The sequence below is a fragment of the Papaver somniferum genome, chromosome 2 (genome assembly GCF_003573695.1).
Source record: "Papaver somniferum cultivar HN1 chromosome 2, ASM357369v1, whole genome shotgun sequence".
Lineage (NCBI taxonomy): Eukaryota > Viridiplantae > Streptophyta > Magnoliopsida > Ranunculales > Papaveraceae > Papaver > Papaver somniferum.
Window position 1 is genome coordinate 35,277,146 of NC_039359.1, and position 12,880 is coordinate 35,290,025.

Below are 12,880 nucleotides of genomic sequence, written 5' to 3' on the forward strand. Positions count from 1 at the left end.
AGGACGATGAGCATGATGAAGAGGAAAGTGAGGAGGAAGATGATGAGGTTCATCCAAGTCAATTAGCAAGCCAAAGCGAAGTTGGTGGGCCAAGTCAACAACCAACACAAGGCAAGGGCAAGAAGGGCAATGGCATAGTCAAAGTAAAAGTTAAAGGTTCTCACCTTCCTCACATTGATGACATGATACCTGACCTTGAACGTGGTAAAATTTGGGGTGAAGCTCTGGTACCGAAAAACTATTTGGATACAAGGACTCGTGGGCTCGTACTATCTATCAAACCTATGTAAGCATTTTTTATCTTGTGCGTATGTATTGTCAGGGACGGAGCTATGTAGAGCTCAGGGGTGGCCCCCGCCCCCTATTTTGGTTAATTCATTGGTGATCCCTTGAAATTCTTACTAATTAAAAAAAAATCTCTTAATAAGCCCCCCCTAAATAATTTTTTTTTTCAAATTCGCCCCCCTTATATGGAATTTCTGGCTCCGTCCCTGTGTATTGTTGTGTATTTATGTAAAATCTCTTAATTGTATTGTCTCCTAATTGTAGGATCATAAGAAGGTTGTGCGTGTTTGCTGAAACCAAGCCGCGGATGGTTGGAATTTGTCCGAGGAATGTGAAGAGGTCCAAACAATAGTAAGGGATTCTGGTCTATATGCTTTGGTTCAAAATTATGTGAAGCCTGATTCTGTGACTATCAATGGCTTCGTCGAAAGGTATCATGGTGAAACTGATACCATGCACTTCCCTTTTGGGGAGATGACCTTCATCCCTGAAGATGCTCAGAACATTCTAGGCTTGAATGTTATCGGCAAATCAATTGCAGAAGGAGTTGAGTGTCTGGACCTAGAATGGTCGAAGTTGCACGCTCTGACTAACAAACTGTTTGGTTGGGACTACAAAACTTCTGTGGAGAGCTTCTATGTATCCAAGTCCAGTAGGACAAAGACATTCAAGCTGACGCTGCTTAAGAAGAAGTTTGAAAAAATAAAGGAAAGAAGTTTGGAGGATGGATGGGACCCTAAACAAATTCGTTATACAGCCGCTGTGTACCTGTTATACATCTTGGGCACAAAGGTATTCCCTAACACTAATGGAAACAAGGTTAATGCAAACTACCTTCAATACTTGGATCCGTTGGAAGATGTCTTTAACTATTCTTGGGGCACCCCGGTAATGGCACATTTGATGACGGAGATGAGAAGGGCCTCTAAGGCTAAAACAAACTAATTTGTCGGGAATTTCATTCTACTGCAGGTAATTTTGTTTTTAAACTTATGTTCTTATGTATATTGTTCACATGTACCCTTATCATGAACTTAGAAACAAAACTTACTGATTCTTATATGTATCGGTCCACATTGGCATAGGCGTGGGCTTATGAACACTTCCCAACATTGTTCAAGGACTGTCCCTTCTTGAAGATCACACACATTGACGACCCCGATGAGCCTAGAGCCAAGAGATACGAGTTCAACAATATTCCCAAGACCGGTAACAATAATCGACTGATCGATATGATATTGTCTCTGGACGCCATGAGTACCAAAGATGTTGTGTTCGACCCTTACAAGAAAGCTAGAGGAAACCACCAACTTTTGAGGTTTGGTAACGTTGCATTTTACAATGGGACGTTGTTCCACACAAAAGGATACGTTATGGATGATCCTACACTGTGATGCGCCGACTTGGATATAAGCAATTATCACGTTTTGAGACGGCCTCTCTTCAATGTTATGTTATTGACCTTTCTCGGTGCTTTTCAACTCTCAATCGGTTGCATGTAGAGTATGACCCAAATCCGGAACCAATACATTGGAGGGATAGGAAACCACGTCGTTTGGTAGATATTAGTAAGTGGGAGATTGCGGAAAACGGTGACGAAGCTGATGACGACTACATGGAAGATTACCTGGAATGGTCACATCCTTATGTTGTGCACCCGGATGACGTCCAAGTTCCACCCCAGAAAAACCCTCCCGTTCCAACTCCTACAAAACCACCACCTACGATGGCAGAACTTAATAAGACCGTTGGAATGCTAGTAAGTATTGTTAATTGCTTAGTCGTTTAATGTACACATAATCTTATATTAGCATATATATACTAATTATGTGTTGGATGTATGAAACTAGCGGCGTCAGCTTGGTAAGTTGAAGAAGATGATTGGTTGCAAGTACGAGGAAGGATAGGTGTTATCCCCTTAAAGAAATGAAGGAAGTCGAGGAAAAGCTTGATAGAATTAAAGAAACCGACCCTAGTGCAAAAGGTTTGTTCGGGGAAACTATGAAGAAACCAGCCCAAAAGAAGCAAAAGACCAAGTGATTAACTCTTTAGTTGTGTTTCTTTATTTGGATGGTGGTTGTTACGTTTTGAAAAATTGTGAACTTTTTTTCGTTTGTACCTCATGGTTAACTCTTTAGTTGTTTGGCTTGCTTTTGGTTTATGATACCTGGATTAAGAACATTTAAGCACAGTCCAGTTGTTTAGTTTATGTTGAACATGTTTAGATCTCTAGTGAAATGTTATCTTTGCAATATTTATTTACGATTGTTGCCAGCATAGATAAGTTTAGGTTCTACACCGCCGGTACCGTTTCCGGCATGAAAGATGATTAATATTCCATGCCGGTTTTTGGTACCGGCAATGAAATTTTTTCATAAAACCATACCGGAACCAGAAGATAAAAAAATCCATGTTCTTGTATAGATATTTGCTGGTACCGGCATAGTGGTATTTTCAAAAAACGATGCCGGAATTGTGATTTTTTCAAATTTTCATAGTTGTCAGAAAACCGGCAGTGTAAGCTTGACTGAGTCTACGCCGAAACTTTGCTTAGGATAAAACTACAATGCCGGTTTCGATTATAAATCCATTTCGAATGCTCTTTTATTTCATTCCTAAGTAATCTATTACATTGGATTTGAAACTTTAAATTAAAACATACTAAAAAATATGGAATGGACTAAATTTGGTTAAAGATGATCTCATAATCTATTTCCATTCCTTTTCAACAATTGCGGAACCTTTGAGACTTTCTCGAATCTCTTCGAAGACATCGTCCGGAATGGGGGTGTCAAGGACCATCTTCATTGGTTCTTCTTCTCTTTCAACATATTCCTTTCCCTTCATATAACACCTATCACACCCATTGATAGGCTTGCATTGTCCCTTGTGGTTTTCTCTTGATTCTGCTAGTTCAACGGCTTTGTCAAACCATTGAAACTCATTGCACTTTGGGTGATTCAAACACCTTAGAAACATTCTTCCATTTTCAGCATCATCAGTTTTTGCAATCCAAAACCGGCGTGTCCCATCAAAGCTTCTACACTTTGAATAAATAAAAGGACAGTCCATGGATAGATGAGAAGGTGACTTGCAAATTTGACACCTGCAATGATGATTCTGTAAGAGAAGATTCTATTAGTTATGCGTCATAGTAGTGAAGATTTTAACTGTCCATATATTGTTAGTAATGTTCAATCTACTTACTTTGCAAATAGAGCTTGATGATGAGTCTCCCATCGCTTGTGAAGCTTTAACCGTGCTTGATTGATCTATTTTTTAGTGCTTGCTTTCTTGAGAGAAGGATTTTTGTTATTTGGTGGGTGCTTTGTGTAGATTTTTCCACAGGAATGTGGGGGTATTATATAAAAATGAACCTCCAACGGTCTTATTTTTCGAAAAACTAGTCGCTTTTTCTTTTAAATTCAAAAATATCAGCATGGTCGCAATTATATATTCAATGTCGGTACAACGTACCGGCGCTGAAACATGTTCTTCAACCTTGCCGGTAATAGTTGTATATTTTTCTGTGAAGAAATTCACTTGTACCGGCATGAACATCGTACGTTAAACTATACCGATACTCACTACCGGCATGGTCGAACATCTTCCGTTCACCGCCGGAAGTTAATATTCTATATTTTTAAACAATAAACCAGTAAAGACCATTTCCGGCGTGGGATCTAAGTTACTGACAATGCTGGAATGATAAAGTGGAAAAGAGTCATTGTGTCCTCATCTATTTAAAGTGGATACACCAATTGCACTTGATACCTCAAAAAAAAAGGTGAGCTCCAACACATTTCTCTGATGGAAAATCAATCACCAACTACCGATTTCATCATTTTCATGGAAAAAGAAAAACTTAAGAAGAATAAATTATCCATTCTGATGCCAATTGTGAAAGCAAAAGATGTGAAATGAATATTTGAAGGAGCTTGTTGTCCGACCCTCTTTTAATGATACGCGTGTAGTTTTAATCCCAAACTATCTTCTCAAATTCTTGCATAACGCTCCTCCCTTCCCATTCCACCCTTCTAATACTTGCTAGTGCGCTATAAATTGTACTTAGAGAAGACACGTTCGTTTTTTCCTTTTATTTTAAGCCTTTGAGAATTTGTCTCGGTTTGGTAAATGCATTGGTCAATCTCTTTACATCCTCCATTTCATGAGGTTTTAGCTTTGCCACTAGGGAGTGGCCAACAAAATCTTTCGGATCCCGGTGGTTATGACGGCCGAACGAAACCTCACAATCCCATTCATTGTTCTTGTCATTTAAACGGAATACAAGCTTAAAGGGGCAATTATCCTTCTTCGTATGAGTCTTGTATACCCTATTAGTCTTCTTTGGATATACATAATCCTTTCTCTTGTGTCTATTCTTCTCCTTTTATTGCCCACTTCTCTCGCAAATCATCTCAAAACGGATTTTTGAACCTTGGGTATTCCTCACCAACACACACATGTTCTTAAGAGTAGTCTCTTTATCCCAAGCAATTGCTTCCTTTGGATCTTTTATTCACTACATAAGGACAACAATGGGAGATTATAAGGTTCATTACAAGCAATCCATTGGAAATATTCAAGATACTAGGTGAAAAGAAATCTTTGGTAACATACCGAAGGCATTTTATAGTATTCCGACGTATCCCAACCGAGCGGTTTTGCATTTGTTGGATCAATATATGTCACAACCTAAGGATCGAAGGAAAATAAAATACATTAGTTCCAAAAAAGAAAAATTTAATACTATGCCGGTATGCAGTTCCGGCATGCTCGATCACAGTCCCGGCATAGTCGAACTGCACCGGAAGTGAAGACCAATTTTGAGAGGCTTCCGGCATTCTCAATATATTTGAAATCAACGCCGGAAATACTGGTTCCGGCATGCTCGTAATTGATAGACGCATTTATGTGTCTATTTTGTTATCAATTTTCTGTATTGTTTGACTCGATTAAGTCTTTATTGTGTTATTTTATGTCTTTGTAGGAAATTTTAGAGAAATAAGCCCTTGCGGCGAAATGAGCTCAAAAAGTGGTGTTTTACACCCCGGAGAAAATTACTAAAGGCACCCCAGAAATGCACCGGAAACGCCCCAGAAATGTGCTTGAGGAACCCAGAAAAATTACTATTTCCACCCCAATTGCTATTCGCACCCCAGCTCTGGTTAAGGGGCACCCTTCTTCTCAAATTCAAAAATAATTTTTGGCGGGAAATTTTCTTTATACACTGGTAGATTTTCCAATCGATTTTTGAAGGTGTTATAAGGAGATTAAATCGCTGAAACTTAATGCGTATATGTGATATGGATATAAGAAGATATTGTGGTGGTTGGGATCGATCAAATTTGGCCAGATAATCGATTCTCGATTAAAGCAGGAAAGAAGAGATATCGGTTAAACTTGGAAAGAAAATTACGTAAAGATGTTGCATGGGTTGTGGAAGTTAAGTGCAGATATTCTCCTAGGTTGCATATCAACAGATTGTGGAAATTATCAAGACAATTAACGCATGCAGAGAAAGAAAATAAGAAATTATTCCCAAGAATAATTTTCCTTTACTATGAAGATTTTGAGGAATTAACGGCGAGATTTGATGCGCCTGGAATGTATAAATAGGAGATACATGAGTCCTAGAAGGGGTGTCGAGAGTTTGGGGTCGAGAGGAGGTCCAGAGAAGCAGAAATCAAGAGTTGATGAAACTCTGTTGCTGCTGTTGATGATGATGAAGAACACCAAGAACACGAAGAACGGACTCGCAAGGACAGTCGTTTATGAACAGTGTCTAAGACGCACACCCGTGGGTCGCAGCGCAGTCTAAACAGCAGCAACAATTGTCTTTTATCGTTCATTCTGTGACGCTTTTTGTGCGTCGCAGATTACAGTTTTACACCATTTTTTCTTCTTCTCATCATTTGTAAATCATTTTTGAGCCATAATAAATTATTTTGAGAGCATTTATACTATGATGAGCTAATTCCCTCATAACCAAGGTAATGGAGGAAGCTATTCACGCAACATAAATGGGTAACTATTTCATTTAATTATATAATTCACCTAATCGCTGCTTTTGCAGAGTTTTAAATTGTTTGAATGATTGTCTTAATTATTTGTTATTCAGTTTGATAGGTTATGCTTGGTTTAATCTCTTGATAATCTATGCTTAAGGTTTACAAATAATGTTTGAGAATCTGTATGATTGATAGTGAATTAAAGATAAAAGAGGACTTAAGAATTGAATAGAGTTTTGAAATATTTATCATTCAATTTTGCATAATAGTGGAATCTAGTGTGGTTACCTCTCGCACCCATTGTTAATATTTTTGTATATAATTTTATCAAATTTAAATTTAATCTTCACAAGTCCGAGAGTTTGAACCTCATTACTACAACCCACAAAAATCTTAATCATTTTGGCGCCGCCGACGCGGATTTGTGTTTAGGTAGAATTTTTAGGTTTTTATTATTTTTTATTATTCCATTTGTTCTTTTTACGTCTCTTTGGTTGTGTCTTTGTATTACAGGTTTGAAGTTGGATACTAAAGACCTTGGAATCAAAGCTTAAAGCTAAAAAAAAAAAAAAAAAAAAAAAAAAAAAAAAAAAAAAAAAAGAGAGAGAAAAAGAAAAAAAAAAGAGAATTATTTTTTTTTAAGAGACTTTCCATTTTTTTTGTAATCATTATTATTATTATTTTTCTTTTCTTTGGACTGGACAATCGGGACATTATTTTTATTTATTTTTTAAAACCATACGGAAGGGTACCCTTAAATAAAAATTGTTTGCAGGGAAGGACGACGATTACTATATCGTCTCGGCCCCTCGGGTTCGTACACGACATAGGAGTCGTGGCCCGAGTCGAATTCAACGGTTCATCCCCCGTCTGGTACGGGAGGTAAGTCCATCGAAATACTCGCGAATCTCCTGTAAGCGAGTTACTGTATTCCTTAAGGTGATTCATTGATTGAGGACGAATTTGGACTGTTTTTAAATTCCTAGTAAAGGGCAAGGCCTGGCCAATACAAGATAAAGGTTCGGATTTCATCACCGCTCCCTTCTTTCCCGCCTTAGGAAAACGAAACCTAATGCGAACCCAAGTTTTAAAATTTGGAATAGAACGATACCGATAGGGTAACGAGCTTAATAGGAAACTCGTTCGAAAAATATTGGTTGCTCTTTAAGCACACTTCAAAGTTCATGATGGTTTCTGTGAGTTGAATGCGTGACTGTGCCGCCTTCTAATGCGGTGAGGCCTTGGGTATCAAAGCTTTACTAAGCTTCCATTGCCTCTATTAAACTTACTTTGACTCGGATTGATTCCAGAGGGGTTTGCTCAAATTGCAACGAATTCCCTTTCGAAAGATAGAAGCTGGTCTAGAAACAATCTAAGTGGATCCATCATGCTTGTTGTTTGCTAGATTTTATAGGTTTGATTTGGTCGAGTCAGCCTTGTTTGTGATTGTGTAGAATTTCCTTGCAATTAAGAATGTCGAACTGGTATGATAGAAGCCAATACAATGATTATCGACCTGAATTTGAATATGGACATCATCCTTTCTATGACCATGTTGGGAATAGTGGTTGGGAATGCCATCATTTGGAAGGATATGGGTCATACCCTGGTGAGCCCAATTACTATCCGCACATGCATCAGTCTTACGATCAAGAAGATTATAGTACTAGTTCTTCGTCTCTAGAGGATACAATCAAACTATTGAAAAGTAGTCCTTTTTATGATCCCTCTGTTCCTATTCCTCCTTTAGAAGAGTCCCTCAGGGATTTAGCTGAGTCGACGCGTAAGTTAGCTGAGATGAATAGTGTAATTCTAGACGAAAGAACTACAATAATGAGTGAACTTTCTATAGAGGAATCCCTCAAGCTGATGGCTGAGACGAATGAAAGACTTGCTCGAAATAATCTTACTTTCCAATATAGTGTTTCCAATAATACCCTTAAAAATGAGGATAGTTATTTTCATAATCAAGATGACGAGGTTAGAATTGGTAACACTACTTGTTTTGATGAGGTTCGATCTTTTTCATGTTATTATGACGAGGATAGTGTTGATGGAGAATCATACTTATGTAGGAATAGTGATCAGGAAATGGTTACTCCAATTGAGCTTTACAATGATAATATTATTTCTAGTTCAAATCCAAATAATTTTAATAATTATTCACCTATTCAAAAGGACGGGGATTTGACTAGAGATACCCTCGTTTTAGACGATGTAGTATTTCCTGTTTACAAAGCCGATAATGATTTAGAGGAACGAGTTTATTCTGAGAATAATGTTTTAGAGTCTAGCGATTTAGAAACAATAGTCTTAGACGAAGAAGATGAACTCGTAGAGCTTTTAAATATGAGTGAGGATGCATCACCTGAGTATAACCTAACAGAAGCAATTGACTATTTTCAGGATTCGAATAATCTAGAAATTAAGGAAATTGTAGCTAGTCTATCTAGAGATACCCAAAAATCTAAGTTTGGGGGTGATTATCATTCTCCTTGTGCCATACCTTTAGCTCTTACTGAGATCCCTCATTTTGGACTTGATATTTCTGCCTCGACCATTTTACAAGATTACCTTCATACTCGTTTTCCCGAACCTAATGATGTCCAGGAAGAAGTTCAGTCGTTAGAAACCCATCCTCTGGTTGATGTGGTTTGCCCAGGCTATGATCCCCATATTGACTTTGTTTTCCCACCAAATAGTTTTCTTCCAACTGTGGGAACGTTTATATTCCAAATGTGTCGAATATTAAGTTGTGAGACTAAACCTAAATGCTTTAGGAAATTAGAATCGACACATTTGCTTAAGAATGACCACTACTCTCATTTTGGTCAATTATGTAAGTCAAATCTTATTGACTTAGAGGATCCTCAGTTATTTAGGTTATTATTGTGCGCTTCTAAGATCATATTTGAGTTTTTCCAGACTCTAGGACCTAATGATTCGGATCCCACCTATGAAGAAACGCAGCCAATGAAAATTTTCTATTTAGACCCTTTCATAGAACCTGAACCACAATTAGATATAAATTTCTTAATCAGGAAACTAAGTAAGGGCCTGCTAGTCTTGTTCACTTTCTTGGTTCATTGCAGTTTCCTTTGGTCAGCTCTATTTAGTTTTGAAGACCCACAATTATTTCGACTGTTACTTTATGGTTCGAGTTGACTAATCCTTTCCTAAGTCTGGCTGAAGACTTTAAACTTAGCACTTCTTGGGAGGTATCCCATGCTCATGCAACACGGTAATATCTTTCCTTAACTCTTTCGCTTCAAATGGTAACAGTTTCTCCTTGTTCATGCTTTTAGTTTCATCTTTAGAACATTGAGGACAATGTTAGATTTAAGTTTGGGGGTATGGGAGAAACTTTTTAGTTGCAATTAGTAAACTCCAGAGCCTAGAAATTTATGCGTATTCAGGTTTGCACTAACCAATCTAAGTGGATGGGAACATCTTGGTTATAGGGGTTGAGGAACCAATCTGAATAGATGGAAACATCTAAAGAATCTATTCATAAAAGCACAGAGCTCAGGTGTTAGAAATAACATGATATTTTCACCATATTTCGTTGAGTCCTTTTCACTTCTATTTTTATTTTATTTTCATTTTAAACTATGTTTCTCTAAGTGATTAGGTGGGGCACACGATTCAAGTTGTTACCACTGCTAGGGTGAATTAGAGTGATTGAGTTACTATAAAAAAATAAAAAAAAAAGTTGAGACCGGACCAATTAGACCAATCGGAATAAATATTAACACTTGGATAGCAATATGCGTGTGTTCTCCCTGTTTCCGTCGCCTAAGCAAGCGTGGAATGCAGGACCCGTGGGAACTATCGTGTAATCTGCTGATAAGAAGCATGCGCTTGGATCAAAAAGATCTATTCATGCCGTTAAAAAAATAAAAATAAAAAATAAAATAAAAATAAAAAAATAAAAAAATAAATGGTTATTGTTCTGTGTAGTCAACTGATGTTTCCCTTGTATTTGCCAGTTTGTTGATCTAGATTTAAGTTATTGACCACTGGTTCCCTTGTATATGCCAGTTGTGTTGATATTAGTCAGATCGGTATCTCAGTCCATTAGGATAGGTTTATTCTGGCAGTGGCCTTCAGACAGATATGTGAAACATCGATCATTTGGTTAACATCAAAACCATCTACATTTTTCTATTTCCATCTCCTTTTTCTATCTATATGATTAGTTTGACTCCGAATATGATGTCCATAGTGCAACTATCTGAGTAGAGCTCTGTCACTTTATATGAATTTTAGTATGCTTGAGTGCAAACTCGTGTACAACAATTGGAATTTCGCATCAGGGTACTTCCTCCTATAGTCAATAAGTATGCCAACCAAGGAGATTCTTTAGTGCCTTCCAAGGTTCTGCATAGATAATCTAGGGTCTGGAGTAATGGTTTTGTGGGCACACCTCTGGTAAACCCTCCCGAGATTAACTCGGTTTTATTTATTTTTTATTAGTTTTGCTCGAGGACTAGCAAATAATAAGTTTGGGGGTATTTGATAGACGCATTTATGTGTCTATTTTGTTCTCAATTTTCTGTATTGTTAGACTCGATTAAGTCTTTATTGTATTATTTTATGTCTTTGTAGGAAATTTTAGAGAAATAAGCCCTTGCGGCGAAATGGGCTCAAAAAGTGGTGTTTTACACCCCGGAGAAAATTACTAAAGGCACCCCAGAAAAGCACCGGAAACGCCCCAGAAATGTGCTTGAGGAACCCAGAAAAATTACTATTTCCACCCCAATTGCTATTCGCACCCCAGCTCTGGTTAAGGGGCACCCTTCTTCTCAAATTCAAAAATAAATTTTGGCGGGAAATTTTCTTTATACACTGGTAGATTTTCCAATCGATTTTTGAAGGTGTTATAAGGAGATTAAATCGCTGAAACTTAATGCGTATATGTGATATGGATATAAGAAGATATTGTGGTGGTTGGGATCGATCAAATTTGGCCAGATAATCGATTCTCGATTAAAGTAGGAAAGAAGAGATATCGGTTAAACTTGGAAAGAAAATTACGTAAAGATGTTGCATGGGTTGTGGAAGTTAAGTGCAGATATTCTCCTAGGTTGCATATCAACAGATTGTGGAAATTATCAAGACAATTAACGCATGCAGAGAAAGAAAATAAGAAATTATTCCCAAGAATAATTTTCCTTTACTATGAAGATTTTGAGGAATTAACGGCGAGATTTGATGCGCCTGGAATGTATAAATAGGAGATACATGAGTCCTAGAAAGGGTGTCGAGAGTTTGGGGTCGAGAGGAGGTCCAGAGAAGCAGAAATCAAGAGTTGATGAAACTCTGTTGCTGCTGCTGCTGATGATGAATAACACCAAGAACACGAAGAACGGACTCGCAAGGACAGTCGTTTATGAACAGTGTCTAAGACGCACACCTGTGGGTCGCAGCGCAGTCTAAACAGCAGCAGCACTTGTCTTTTATCGTTCATTCTGTGACGCTTTTTGTGCGTCGCAGATTACAGTTTTACACCATTTTCTCTTCTTCTCATCATTTGTAAATCATTTTTGAGCCATAATAAATTATTTTGAGAGCATTTATACTATGATGAGCTAATTCCCTCGTAACCAAGGTAATGGAGGAAGCTATTCACGTAACATAAATGGGTAACTATTTCATTTAATTATATAATTCACCTAATCGCTGCTTTTGCAGAGTTTTAAATTGTTTGAATGATTGTCTTAATTATTTGTTATTCAGTTTGATAGGTTATGCTTGGTTTAATCTCTTGATAATCTATGCTTAAGGTTTACAAATAATGTTTGAGAATCTGTATGATTGATAGTGAATTAAAGATAAAAGAGGACTTAAGAATTGAATAGAGTTTTGAAATATTTATCATTCAATTTTGCATAATAGTGGAATCTAGTGTCTTGGTTACCTTTCGCACCCATTGTTAATATTTTTGTATATATAATTTTATCAAATCTTTAAATTTAATCTTCACAAGTCCAAGAGTTTGAACCTCATTACTACAACCCACAAAAAATCTTTAATCAGTAATCTAAGTGACCACACCGGTAGAAGGTTCCGGCGTGGCACATACTTAATATACCATGCCGGTATTTGGATTTGGAAAACACTCCTTCCTGTATGTTTTTCTGTAGGTACCGGCATGGTAACGTTAAAACTGAATTATGTCGGCAGGTGTTCCGGCATGCTTGTTATCTATGGTTCCACACCGGTACACAGTTCCGGCGTGGAACTCTAAATAATTTTACATGCCGGTATTTAGCTTCGGAAGACACTGCTTCATGTGTGTTTTTCATGCAGTACCGGCATGGTAACCTTACAATTCAACCATGACGGTATCATATTCCGTAGAATATTATGTGGTAGGTAAAAAGTAACTTTTGTACCGATGTAGTAATTTGGTTGCGTGTTATGCCGGTTTTAGTTTCAAAATGGGGGATATCAAGGTTCCGGCATGGTCGTAGTATGAATACTATATCGGTTTCTGTGGTTCCGGCATATTATTCATACTTTGACCATGCCGGTACTGAGCTTTTACAGCAGCAGCAATGGTGGATTATAAGAAAAAAAAT